Below are 12500 nucleotides of genomic sequence, written 5' to 3'. Positions count from 1 at the left end.
GAACGGCCATGCACCACCACCCACCGAATCAAGAAAGAGCTATCAATCTGTCAATCCTTCCGGTGTCCGGGCCTGGTGAGGTTTCCCGTGTTGAGTCAAATTAAGCCGCAGGCTCCACTCCTGGTGGTGCCCTTCCGTCAATTCCTTTAAGTTTCAGCTTTGCAACCATACTTCCCCCGGAACCCAAAAGCTTTGGTTTCCCGGAGGCTGCCCGCCGAGTCATCGGAGGAACTGCGGCGGATCGCTGGCTGGCATCGTTTATGGTTAGAACTAGGGCGGTATCTGATCGCCTTCGAACCTCTAACTTTCGTTCTTGATTAATGAAAACATACTTGGCAAATGCTTTCGCTTCTGTTCGTCTTGCGACGATCCAAGAATTTCACCTCTAACGTCGCAATACGAATGCCCCCGCCTGTCCCTATTAATCATTACCTCGGGTTCCGAAAACCAACAAAATAGAACCGAGGTCCTATTCCATTATTCCATGCACACAGTATTCAGGCGGGCTTGCCTGCTTTAAGCACTCTAATTTGTTCAAAGTAAACGTGCCGGCCCACCGAGACACTCACTCAAGAGCACCCTGGTAGGATTGCAACGGGGTCCGCCTCGGGACGCACGAGCACGCACGAGGCGCGTCGCACGCCTTCAGCTCGCCCCACCGGCAGGACGTCCCACGATACATGCCAGTTAAACACCGACGGGCGGTGAACCAACAGCGTGGGACACAAATCCAACTACGAGCTTTTTAACCGCAACAACTTTAATATACGCTATTGGAGCTGGAATTACCGCGGCTGCTGGCACCAGACTTGCCCTCCAATAGATACTCGTTAAAGGATTTAAAGTGTACTCATTCCGATTACGGGGCCTCGGATGAGTCCCGTATCGTTATTTTTCGTCACTACCTCCCCGTGCCGGGAGTGGGTAATTTGCGCGCCTGCTGCCTTCCTTGGATGTGGTAGCCGTTTCTCAGGCTCCCTCTCCGGAATCGAACCCTGATTCCCCGTTACCCGTTACAACCATGGTAGGCGCAGAACCTACCATCGACAGTTGATAAGGCAGACATTTGAAAGATGCGTCGCCGGTACGAGGACCGTGCGATCAGCCCAAAGTTATTCAGAGTCACCAAGGCAAACGGACCGGACGAGCCGACCGATTGGTTTTGATCTAATAAAAGCGTCCCTTCCATCTCTGGTCGGGACTCTGTTTTTTTTTTTTTTTTTTTTTTTTTTTTTTTTTTTTTTTTTTTAAAAAAAAAAAAAAAAAAAATTCTTTATTAACAACAATATTAATTATACATATTTAGCCCACCTCCTGATATGATTAGTGTGCCGTAATTGTTACATAATCAGAAGAATATTTTTGCAGCTAATATTACAATTTGTGTTAGTGCGCTACATATAAGTTCCTAAGCTAATGTTGAATTTCTACAGTAACTATGGACACTATAATTTTCTACAATTTGTGTTAGTGAACTACTACTTGTTAAGTTCCTGATCTAGTGTTAATTTCCTATGGTAGCAATGGGCAGTTAATTTAACCTACTTCTAAACTAAGAATGACTACTAACTGCAGCGTCACAGGTGTGCCAGTAAGTACAAACCTACTTTGAAAGGCCTGGCTCCCCGAGCTAACCCCAAGGAGCGTGCCCCTGGCACTGGGCTGGCCAAGGTTAGTAATCGCTGCAGTTTCCTATGTTAGTATTCTAGTCTACGTCCTACTCTACTAACTTAACCTACGTCATAATTGGTGCATTGTCATAGTTGGTGTGATTGATCCCATCCCCCTAATCCCGTACATGGCGGTTTCCAACTGATGCAATCGGCCATTCCACGCACAGGCGGTATGGGATTGGGATCAGGTCTTAATCAGTTGGTTGGTTGAAAATTTGATATTTACTCTTGATCCCTGAGGTACTCTATTAGAACTTTCCGTGATACCTCTTCTGCCAGAGCATTCAAGGTCTGAAAAGTGTCTTCCTGTCTTAGAAGGTCGTATGTCACGTTGTGTGGAAGTCTATCTCTATATGTTGTCGCCACGTCGTTAAAGAGAGGGCACTCGAAAACCACATGTTCGGGAGTTCCTTCCGCTGCGCCACAGTCGCACTCGGGGGTTGCCCTTTTCCCAAACCGACATAAGTATGTCGGATAGGGTCCATGACCAGTGAGAAAATGGATGAGTCCTCGTGTGGGTTCGAAATAATCCATGGTCCCGCGTTCTTTAACATTAGGTAGAAACTGGAATGTTCTTCTCCCCGTTTCATCTTCCTCCCAGTTCCTCTGCCACAGTTCCTCCCCTCTGTTTCTTATCTCCCTCTTATCCTCTACTCTCACACCCATAATATCTGTTATTTTTCCTCCATCACCCTTTTTCGCCCAATACCATGCGGCTTGTTCTCTTATTTTGATATCTAACGGGCAGAGCCCCATTATAACTAACAGAGCTCCCCCTGGTGATGTCCTGTAGGCCCCTACTGATCTTAATATCATATTTCTCTGGACTCTTCTCACTATCATGGCGGGCACGACCCGCGTGAGCCTGTGCGCCCAGACTCCCGAGCCGTAACCCACTACTGATGTCAGGATGCTATTATGATAAAGTTTGATGAGGTGAGGGGGGAGATGAAATCGTTTATGACCAATGGAAATGAGATTGTTTAATAACTGTAAGGCTTTCTGTGTTACGGTTTCTATGTGTTTTCCAAAGTTCCATCTCTCGTCGATTATGACTCCCAAATATCGCGCCTCACGTCGCCGAAGAACTGGTGAGCCATCAATTCTCACTGTAGGATTTCTAATAAGCTGACCTTTTAGTAATAGATAAGTAGACTTAGTCGGAGAAACTTTCATTTTCGTTTTGAGGCACCATTGGTGCAGTCTGTCAATTGCCCTTTCAATTTTCGGTTCTATGTTCTCTCGGCTACGACCACCGACCAGCAGGAGGAGGTCATCTGCGTAGGCTATCACCTCTAGCACTTCTTCACTCTGTTGCAGTTCGTCTAGTAAGGGTTCCATATGCACGTCCCAGAACAGAGGCCCCAATACGGAACCTTGGGGACACCCCTTAGTAATTACTTTTCCGATCCTTCCGCTAGGGGATGATAGCCAAACCTCCCTATCCTTACAATAGCTCCTCAGACACCCATATAGCGGCCCTGGACACTCTTTCTCCCGTAAACAGGAGAAGAGCGAAGGCCACCACAGGTCGTCAAAGGCGCCACTGATGTCCACCATGATGCCGACGACATACTTATGCGGGGTCGAACCGCAGACCTCGGCCGCCAGAGCGATGGCATCAGATGCCGACCGCCCCGGCCTGAAGCCGAACTGCCTGCTGCTCATCCCCCACAGTATCCGGTGAGCCGTCAATCTGTCAGCCAGCAGTTTCTCCAAGAGCTTCCCAAATAGGTCTAATAGACATATTGGTCTGTAGGATTTGACTTCAGTTGGATCTTTCTCTGGTCCTTTTTTGATTATAATTACGTTAGCGGTTTTCCACTTCTTGGGAAACTTTCTTTGTTGGAGGCATTCATTGAAGAGGTGAGTTAGCGGTGCGACCAACTGGGGTGCCAGAAATTGCACCACCTCAGCCACAATGCCGTCTGGTCCTGGAGCTTTCCCTCTTTTGAGGGATTTTATTTGCGCAGCCACCTCCTCTTCCGAGAATGGGTAGACTGCCGTGTTGTTGTTGTAATCCATTAAATATGCATCACGCAGTTGCTTTTGGTCTTCAGTTTCCCCATCCGCATTGTCGTCAGGCAACAGGGACTGGAGAAGGACCTCAGCAGTTTCCTGCCAAGACTCCGTCATCCCGTCCCCTCGCCTGACAGTTGATAGCTCCAGGGGAGAGCGGATTTTTTCCCGTACCAATTTATAAGGGAGACCCCACGGATCTAAGGCTAACTGGTTCAGCACATAGCTTTCCCAGGTACGTAGTCTCACCTCGCGTAATTCCTTCTGGAAACTTTGCTTTGCCTCCCTGTATCGTAACTGCCATCTTTGTCTCTCCAGCCAGACGACACTGCGCTGGTAGTTTCTTCTTAGCCTTCTAACAGACTGACGTAACTCCTCTAATTCGGGCGACCATGGTGCTGGCGAGGCCGCCACGGCCTTCCTCCTGGTTGGTACGGCAGCCCTCACCGCTCTATGTACTGCGGCCACCAGTTCCTCGGCTCTTTTGTCTATGTCTATGTCTTCATGTCCATCACCTTCTGGTAATGCAGGAATGTCGCACTCCCTCGCTAAAAGTTCCCAGTTTGCTTTATTATAATTATACTGCACCTCCCACCCCATGGCCCAGCGGCACTCTCTTTCACTTAAGGTGAAGGTTATTAAGTTGTGGTCGCTCGTGGTGGCATTACTTATAACTGTCCAATTCCTTATTAGATTGGCTGCATTGTGTGACGTAAGGGTAACGTCTATATTCGTGCCTTGTCCTCCCCCTGCTGTGTAGGTAGGAGGATTACCCGGCTTGTTTGCTACCACGAGCTGTGAGGCCATTAGAAAGTCCTCCACTTTATCACCATTCGCGTCTCTGGTGCCGCTGTACCATAGGGGGGATTTTGCGTTGATGTCAGCTGTTATTATTATTTTTCGTCCCCGCAACGCCGTGGTGACTCTTGTCAGATGTTGCAGGTGTTCTTCTATTTCATCTCCATATTGAAAATACATGTGTATGAGTATAATTACTCCCATTGGTGATTGGAGCTCCACGACGTTGCAGTGACGAGTTGCGAATTGTGCAAGCGTAGTTGTCCTCAGGAGTTTATTTGTTATTACTATCGCTGCTCTAGGATCCTCATTTCCGCTGACAATCTGCCAAGTTGTAGCAGCAAAAGCTATTTTTCCAGCTTGGGAGTACGGCTCCTGTAGACAGAGCACGTCTAGTCTCCTCTCCTCCACCTCTTTACGGAGCTCCTGCATAACAAGTCGGCTGTTATGCGTGTTCAGTTGTCCAATTGTTATTTCTGTTGTCATGGAAAATATGTGTGCATATGGTCGTCCGGCCAGGTCTTACTCCAGTCGAAAGCAATTCGTCCATTTGCCAGTACGGCCTGTACGTAAATGTCCTGAAGGTCAAACTTTTCCCCACGTCGCTCAAAAACTTTTTTCAGTAAGTCCCGCAGGGCTCCGAAATCAGTGGGGAGATTCACTGACTTGAGCTGTATTCTATCTACAGCCTCCATTACTGAGAAGGTTACCTTTCTTCCCTCTTCGTGTCCTACACGGACCACATGCCGTAAGGCAGTGGCCAGGATAATCGGCTCTTCCAATCTGGCCAGTTGCATCGTGTACTCGATATTGGGATATACCCTTACCGGGTCCACGGGTGGCAATCTGACCACAGGAGTGTCCTGCAATGTGGGCTTCGAGCTTGTGCTAGTGACAGCACTGTCTTGAACGGGTTTTTCTCTAGATTTTATGTCTGATATTTCTGTCCTAGGATGCTCTTGCCGCTTTGGATGGAATGTCGGCCTTGTTTCCCGTCGTCGAGGGGCGGGATCTATGTTCATTACTGGAGGATCTGTTTGTATATTTTTATCTATCATATAGGGCTCCGTTTGTATGGCCTTGTCTACTATTTCTATCTTAGTTGTACTTGAAAGCGCCACTAGGAAGTTCTTGAACGTAGATGCCCTCATAGCGTCCCGCCTCCTCTTACTTGGGGATTTATGTTTTGGCATCCTATTTGGTGGGCTTTGATCAGCCATAATCGATTTTCGAAATAAGTCGTTGTTCCAACATTCTGTATGTTGGGCAGCTTCGCCCCGAGGCTCCACACGACTTCTTCCCTCGGTTTTTGCACGGAACGCAGACCGCAGCTGCTTTGCAGTCTTTGCGGTTGTGTCCACTTGTACCACACTTAGTGCAAGCCGATTCCCTGGTGCACAGCCTTAGGATGTGATCCAGGTCACCACAGTTGTGGCATCGAGGTACCACGATATAATCTCTGACGTTGATGGAGTGGAAACCTATGTACAATCTGCCCATTGCCGTGATTTTTCTCCACATGGGTGCCGTGACCTCAGCTACGTGATGCACCACATCACGCCCCCGAGGCCCCGTCTTAAATCTCAATTTAAAACTTTTTCGGAATTCCTCCTCATTTATGTCGTCAAAATTCTGTTCTTTTATAGTATTCGTCAGTTCGTCATCTGTCATGATAGTGGGTACATCATAGAGAATTACTAGGGGATTCCTTTTCTTAGGTGGTTCGCACTTGACTAGTGAGCTTAATTTTTGATTATTCAATATTTTATCTTTGTCCTCTTCTGATGCTACTTCTACTATTACTGAGTTTCTACTGGGTTTGATTCGTTTTATTTTGATTTTGTCTTTGGCCGGGTTTATAGTTTTAGTGAACAGCTCTTGTATTTTCTTCACACTGGTGTCTTGCCCAGGGAGTGACCTGAGAAAGACCGCAGTGTCTGTTCTTTTGGTTGCTTTGTCAATGCTTTCTTTTGTTGTGTGCGGCTTGGTTGGCGCCTGCGCCGCTACCGCCGCCCATGTCTTGGTTGGTTGGTTCCTTAATCTGCTATTTTCTTTTTCTAGTTCTTCCACTCTGCCCTCTAATTTTGCGTGGGCGATGGCCCATGCAGTAAGTTCGTTTTTAATGATTGTTAAGGCCGCTTGGCTTATTTTCCCATTTTTAACGTTCTGCTCTAAGAGCAGTGAGATTCTACCATGTCTCTGTGTGACTGATTCACCTTCTACCTGTCCCATCTCGTCCTGGGGAGAGGGATCAGGCGGAGCTGAAGCGCGTTTGGTCGCACAAGAATCACTCGCTTCTATTGTCGCCATAGTGAGTAACGAGTGATAAAAAGATGGGAGCCCGTCTCTTACCCCGGACCGGCTCCTCTGGCATGGGGGGGGACTGTTGCAGCTCGCCCACCGACCTCGCCCCTAGGTCAAGGGCACTCCTGAGCTGCAGGGTTCAACGCGCCGTTGCCAGCGCACTGGTCCCCGTCGAAGGCCTCGTCGTCGACGATTTCACTCGACGCTCCTCGGCAAGTGCACCCCGCACTCCGGAGAGGCGGATGCACCCCTCGCCCTTCGCCGCCTACTAGCCCGAGTTTCCACCTGAAGGCCAAAGACCCACTCCTACTCAGGTGGTGGGTCGGTCCCCCAGTCGTTCGGCGGTCTGGGCCCATCTAACCTAGCCCAGGCGATGTCACCACCTCCTGGGTTTGGCAGAACACGCCCCGGTTACCCAGGGGCGCGGCGAAGCACCCTTGCCGACTCGCGCCGCGATCCCACGCCGACAAACGAGGTCGCCGGCATGCAGAGCACCTGCTGGTCTGTGCCCTGCGAACAGAAAGGGACTGGTGTTCGGTCCCTCGACACAGCTCCCCCTGTGCCACGCACCCTTCGCTTTCGCATCGGGTTGGGTCGCAGCTCTCCCTTTTGACGCAAGGCAGAATGCCGAGCTTGACGTCTGGCACCACGGCAAGGCGGAAAGAGCCACTTGGGAAGGAGAGGCTGTAAGAGACGCTTCACTTCCCCAAGTGAGGACTGCCGCGGCACGCCCGACTGGAAAGCGATACGCCCCAGTGCGAGCCTCCGTGCCTTACGGCGCGCCGGCAACGGGCGGGCCCGCGCCGAAACGCGCCGTCAAGCGACTGACCTCACGCCAGACTCGGGACTCTGTTTGCATGTATTAGCTCTAGAATTACCACAGTTATCCAAGTAACGTGGGTACGATCTAAGGAACCATAACTGATTTAATGAGCCATTCGCGGTTTCACCTTAATGCGGCTTGTACTGAGACATGCATGGCTTAATCTTTGAGACAAGCATATGACTACTGGCAGGATCAACCAGGGAGCTGCGTCAACTAGAGCTGAGCAGCCGGCCGCCCGGGAGTGTGTCCCGGGGGCCCGCGCGAACACGCAAGCGTCCGCTCAATTATTCTGCAAACAGGAGGAGGCTGAGCTCCCCTGCACCATACACCTCGAAACCCTCTCAGGTCCCGGCGGCGCGCAGCGCCGTCCTAAGTACTTGGTCGGGTTCGAGAGAGGCGCAATCGCCCGGAGTTTGGCGAGTAGACGCTTTAGGTGCGACCACCCGTGCTCCCAACTGAGCTTGCCGCTGCCGACAGAGGCCCGGGAGCGTGCTGTCGTGGCATTGCCGGCGGGAGACAACACGCGCCACCTACGGTGACCGGCAGCTCCAACGCCAGCGCCACAGAAGGACAAAAGCCCCACTTGGGTGCCGAAGCGAACTCTCCCAGCACAGCGCACGCGCCAACACGTCCGCACAGCTGCGATACAAACCACCTGCGAGAACCGCAGAGGCGACCGAGCAGCAGACGGCGTCGCGGCGCCGAGCGCCGGGCGGCGGCGCATCCTCAGCGCACACAGTCCTCAATCGGACCAGCACACTGCAGATGTCCACCGCGCTTCGCACCGGGCCCGCGAGGACCTACTTTGGCCGCACGGCGCCGCGTGCAGGGTGCGCCGGCGCGCAGCTGCGCCGCCTGCCGCCTCCGTCGGCCGGCGCGCCTGCCACTGGCCGCCCCCACCAGCCGGCTGTAGCGCGTGCGCCCACGCACCGCGCGGCCAGCACGCCGGGAGGCCCCCCCTCACCGGCCGGGGACGGTCCCACCCAGCCACCGCCGCGTATCGCTTCACACCCAGATGCCATTCACGTTCGTGGGCATGGTGGGTATCGCTGGAACAACCGGTTGGTAGCTCAACCGATCGTCGCCATCACTGATTCACCTCTAGCGAGAACAACCGCACCACAACGGTTTACCAGTTATTCATTTGCGTAACGTCACCAGCAAACGTAGGCGTCCATCGCCATTTGCAAATGCAACGATTGTTGCATGCCTGTGTCAGGTGTCACGACACACTATGTCTGCCCACATACACGCAACAACATGTGCACGCTTCGCGAACACATGGAAGGTGGCCCCCGTACGTATGCGATGTCCATTGCGCGAACGACTGTCAACCGGCCTCTGTCGCATGTCGCAGATGTGGAACGCAGTGCACCATGCAATCACGGTGTGTGAGAAGAGACGACTACGTCTGACAACACGCGCCACTACATCAACAGACGGCTCATGCTGATCGCCATCCAGGGCATACCACACTGCAATCCAGCTCTTATAGGGAGACGACACGTAGCTGAGTGCACAACATTTGGACCGCATGGTTCGCCGTTGTTGGCGCAGTCGTTGTACGGTCACATGTACCACGATGTATCATTCAGTACATGAGGACCAATGTGCAGTACAGTGTGTGATTTGGACGTACAACATCAGCGGACAGTTGACACAGGCCGTACCACAGCGTAGGCTAAGTGCTTCGCCATGCGAATGCCAATGAACAACTGCAAATGCCAATGAACAACTGCAAAGGGCATTGAGCATGTACGTCCTGCTGCCATCCACATTACAGTGTATAGCTGCAAGGTGTTTAACATGAAGCGATACACTGGGGACCGGGCAGTGCGAGTAGCAAACTATATTGCGGGGGTTGCAGTTAGGCAACACTACACTAATTTAACGCGTCGTATGACAATTACAGAGCAGGTTAAGGCCCAACGTGTGTTGGGTTAAGGCCCAACGTGTGTTGGGTTAAGGCCCAACGTGTGTTGGGTTAAGGCCCAACGTGTGTTGGGTTAAGGCCCAACGTGTGTTGGGTTAAGGCCCAACGTGTGTTGGGTTAAGGCCCAACGTGTGTTGGGTTAAGGCCCAACGTGTGTTGGGTTAAGGCCCAACGTGTGTTGGGTTAAGGCCCAACGTGTGTTGGGTTAAGGCCCAACGTGTGTTGGGTTAAGGCCCAACGTGTGTTGGGTTAAGGCCCAACGTGTGTTGGGTTAAGGCCCAACGTGTGTTGGGTTGCGTTACGGCGCAATGTGGGTTACGTTAAGGGGCAATGTGGGTTACGTTAAGGCGCAATATAGGTTACGTTAAGGCGCAATATAGGTTACGTTAAGGCGCAATGTGGGTTAGGTTAAGGCGCAATATAGGTTATGTTAAGGCGCAATATAGGTTACGTTAAGGCGCAATATAGGTTACGTTAAGGCGCAATATAGGTTACGTTAAGGCGCAATATAGGTTACGTTAAGGCGCAATATAGGTTACGTTAAGGCGCAATATAGGTTACGTTAAGGCGCAATATAGGTTACGTTAAGGCGCAATATAGGTTACGTTAAGGCGCAATATAGGTTAGGTTAAGGCGCAATATAGGTTAGGTTAAGGAGCAATATAGGTTACGTTAAGGCGCAATACAGGTTAGGTTAAGGCGCAATACAGGTTACGTTAAGGCGCAATACAGGTTAGGTTAAGGCGCAATACAGGTTACGTTAAGGCGCAATACAGGTTACGTTAAGGCGCAATACAGGTTACGTTAAGGCGCAATACAGGTTACGTTAAGGCGCAATACAGGTTACGTTAAGGCGCAATACAGGTTACGTTAAGGCGCAATACAGGTTACGTTAAGGCGCAATACAGGTTACGTTAAGGCGCAATACAGGTTAGGTTAAGGCGCAATACAGGTTAGGTTAAGGCGCAATACAGGTTAGGTTAAGGCGCAATACAGGTTAGGTTAAGGCGCAATACAGGTTAGGTTAAGGCGCAATACAGGTTAGGTTAAGGCGCAATACAGGTTAGGTTAAGGCGCAATACAGGTTAGGTTAAGGCGCAATACAGGTTAGGTTAAGGCGCAATACAGGTTAGGTTAAGGCGCAATACAGGTTAGGTTAAGGCGCAATACAGGTTAGGTTAAGGCGCAATACAGGTTAGGTTAAGGCGCAATACAGGTTAGGTTAAGGCGCAATACAGGTTAGGTTAAGGCGCAATACAGGTTAGGTTAAGGCGCAATACAGGTTAGGTTAAGGCGCAATACAGGTTAGGTTAAGGCGCAATACAGGTTAGGTTAAGGCGCAATACAGGTTAGGTTAAGGCGCAATACAGGTTAGGTTAAGGCGCAATACAGGTTAGGTTAAGGCGCAATACAGGCTAGGTTAAGGCGCAATACAGGTTAGGTTAAGGCGCAATACAGGTTAGGTTAAGGCACGACATAGGTTAGGTTAAGGTACGACATAGGTTAGGTTAAGGTACGACATAGGTTAGGTTAAGGTACGACATAGGTTAGGTTAAGGTACGACATAGGTTAGGTTAAGGTACGACATAGGTTAGGTTAAGGTACGACGTAGGTTAGGTTAAGGTACGACATAGGTTAGGTTAAGGTACGACATAGGTTAGGTTAAGGTACGACATAGGTTAGGTTAAGGTACGACATAGGTTAGGTTAAGGTACGACATAGGTTAGGTTAAGGTACGACATAGGTTAGGTTAAGGTACGACATAGGTTAGGTTAAGGTACGACATAGGTTAGGTTAAGGTACGACATAGGTTAGGTTAAGGTACGACATAGGTTAGGTTAAGGTACGACATAGGTTAGGTTAAGGTACGACATAGGTTAGGTTAAGGTACGACATAGGTTAGGTTAAGGTACGACATAGGTTAGGTTAAGGTACGATATAGGTTAGGTTAAGGTACACATTGTTGTAAGGAAAGGTTTAATGGGGGGCGGGGCGGCCGGTTTGTTGATTGTGATTATAGTAAGTGGATGCCTGCGGCATCATCTGATTTGCCACGTCAGGATGCACCTTTGGCTCATGACAGGCGGCGCTCTCATTCCATGCTTGTGGCAGACCTGTGTCTTTCATTCCTGCCATTGTTTGTGTGCTGTGAGAGGAGGCAGTATTGTGATGTTGGGTGCACCCCTGTGTAGGACATGTGTGGGTGTTGGTGGCTTGGCTGAGCGATGGTGGTTGTCGGGTGGGTGGGATATTCTGTTTTCTGAGTGGACCTCCCAGTCTGGTTATGACAGTGTGGATTGTCTAATGTGGCGGAGAGGATGCACTGGGTGTTGTTCCATGCTGGTGCTTACATATTGTCTGTGTGCGTGTTACAGGCAGAGAGTAGTGCGTGATAAGGGTGTGTGGCTGACGTGTGGTTGTGATTGTGAGCAGAGTCTTTCAGCATGTATACGGACAGTTGTATACATTATCTGTATTCTGATGGCTCTATCTATTACTAATCAGCGCCGTGTATACGTTTAATCCGGTTCCAGTCGAAACTGTTGTATCTCTGTACATTAGTGACACGGCGAGCCCGCTATGTAGTTACTCGTCTCGGCAGCTTCCACCGGTGTATGGCAAATGATTATAAGGAATCAGTCTAGTCGTCAATACCGATGGTGTGACGTCACATGTCTGGGGTGGGGGACGCTGCGCCCTTCCGGTGGGTCATGGCCTAGAAAGACTCTTCCCACGCAGGGGGCCGTGGACTGTCATTGACTCTTCCGAGTAATATACTTGCCGTACGTTTTTGCGACTGCGAGTGCAACGCTCACCGGTACCGACATGGATGGAGCGCCTCCTAGCTGACCGCTCAGCATCGGCATTCGTACAGAGAGCAACGCGATCGCGTCTCTAGCTCGTAACTGGTACAGCCCGCAGCTCATGTATAGGGACAGCGGGAATG

This window comes from Schistocerca serialis, unplaced genomic scaffold (genome assembly GCF_023864345.2).
Source record: "Schistocerca serialis cubense isolate TAMUIC-IGC-003099 unplaced genomic scaffold, iqSchSeri2.2 HiC_scaffold_1196, whole genome shotgun sequence".
NCBI classification, from domain to species: Eukaryota; Metazoa; Arthropoda; class Insecta; order Orthoptera; family Acrididae; genus Schistocerca; species Schistocerca serialis.
Note: the sequence above shows the minus strand (reverse complement) of the source record.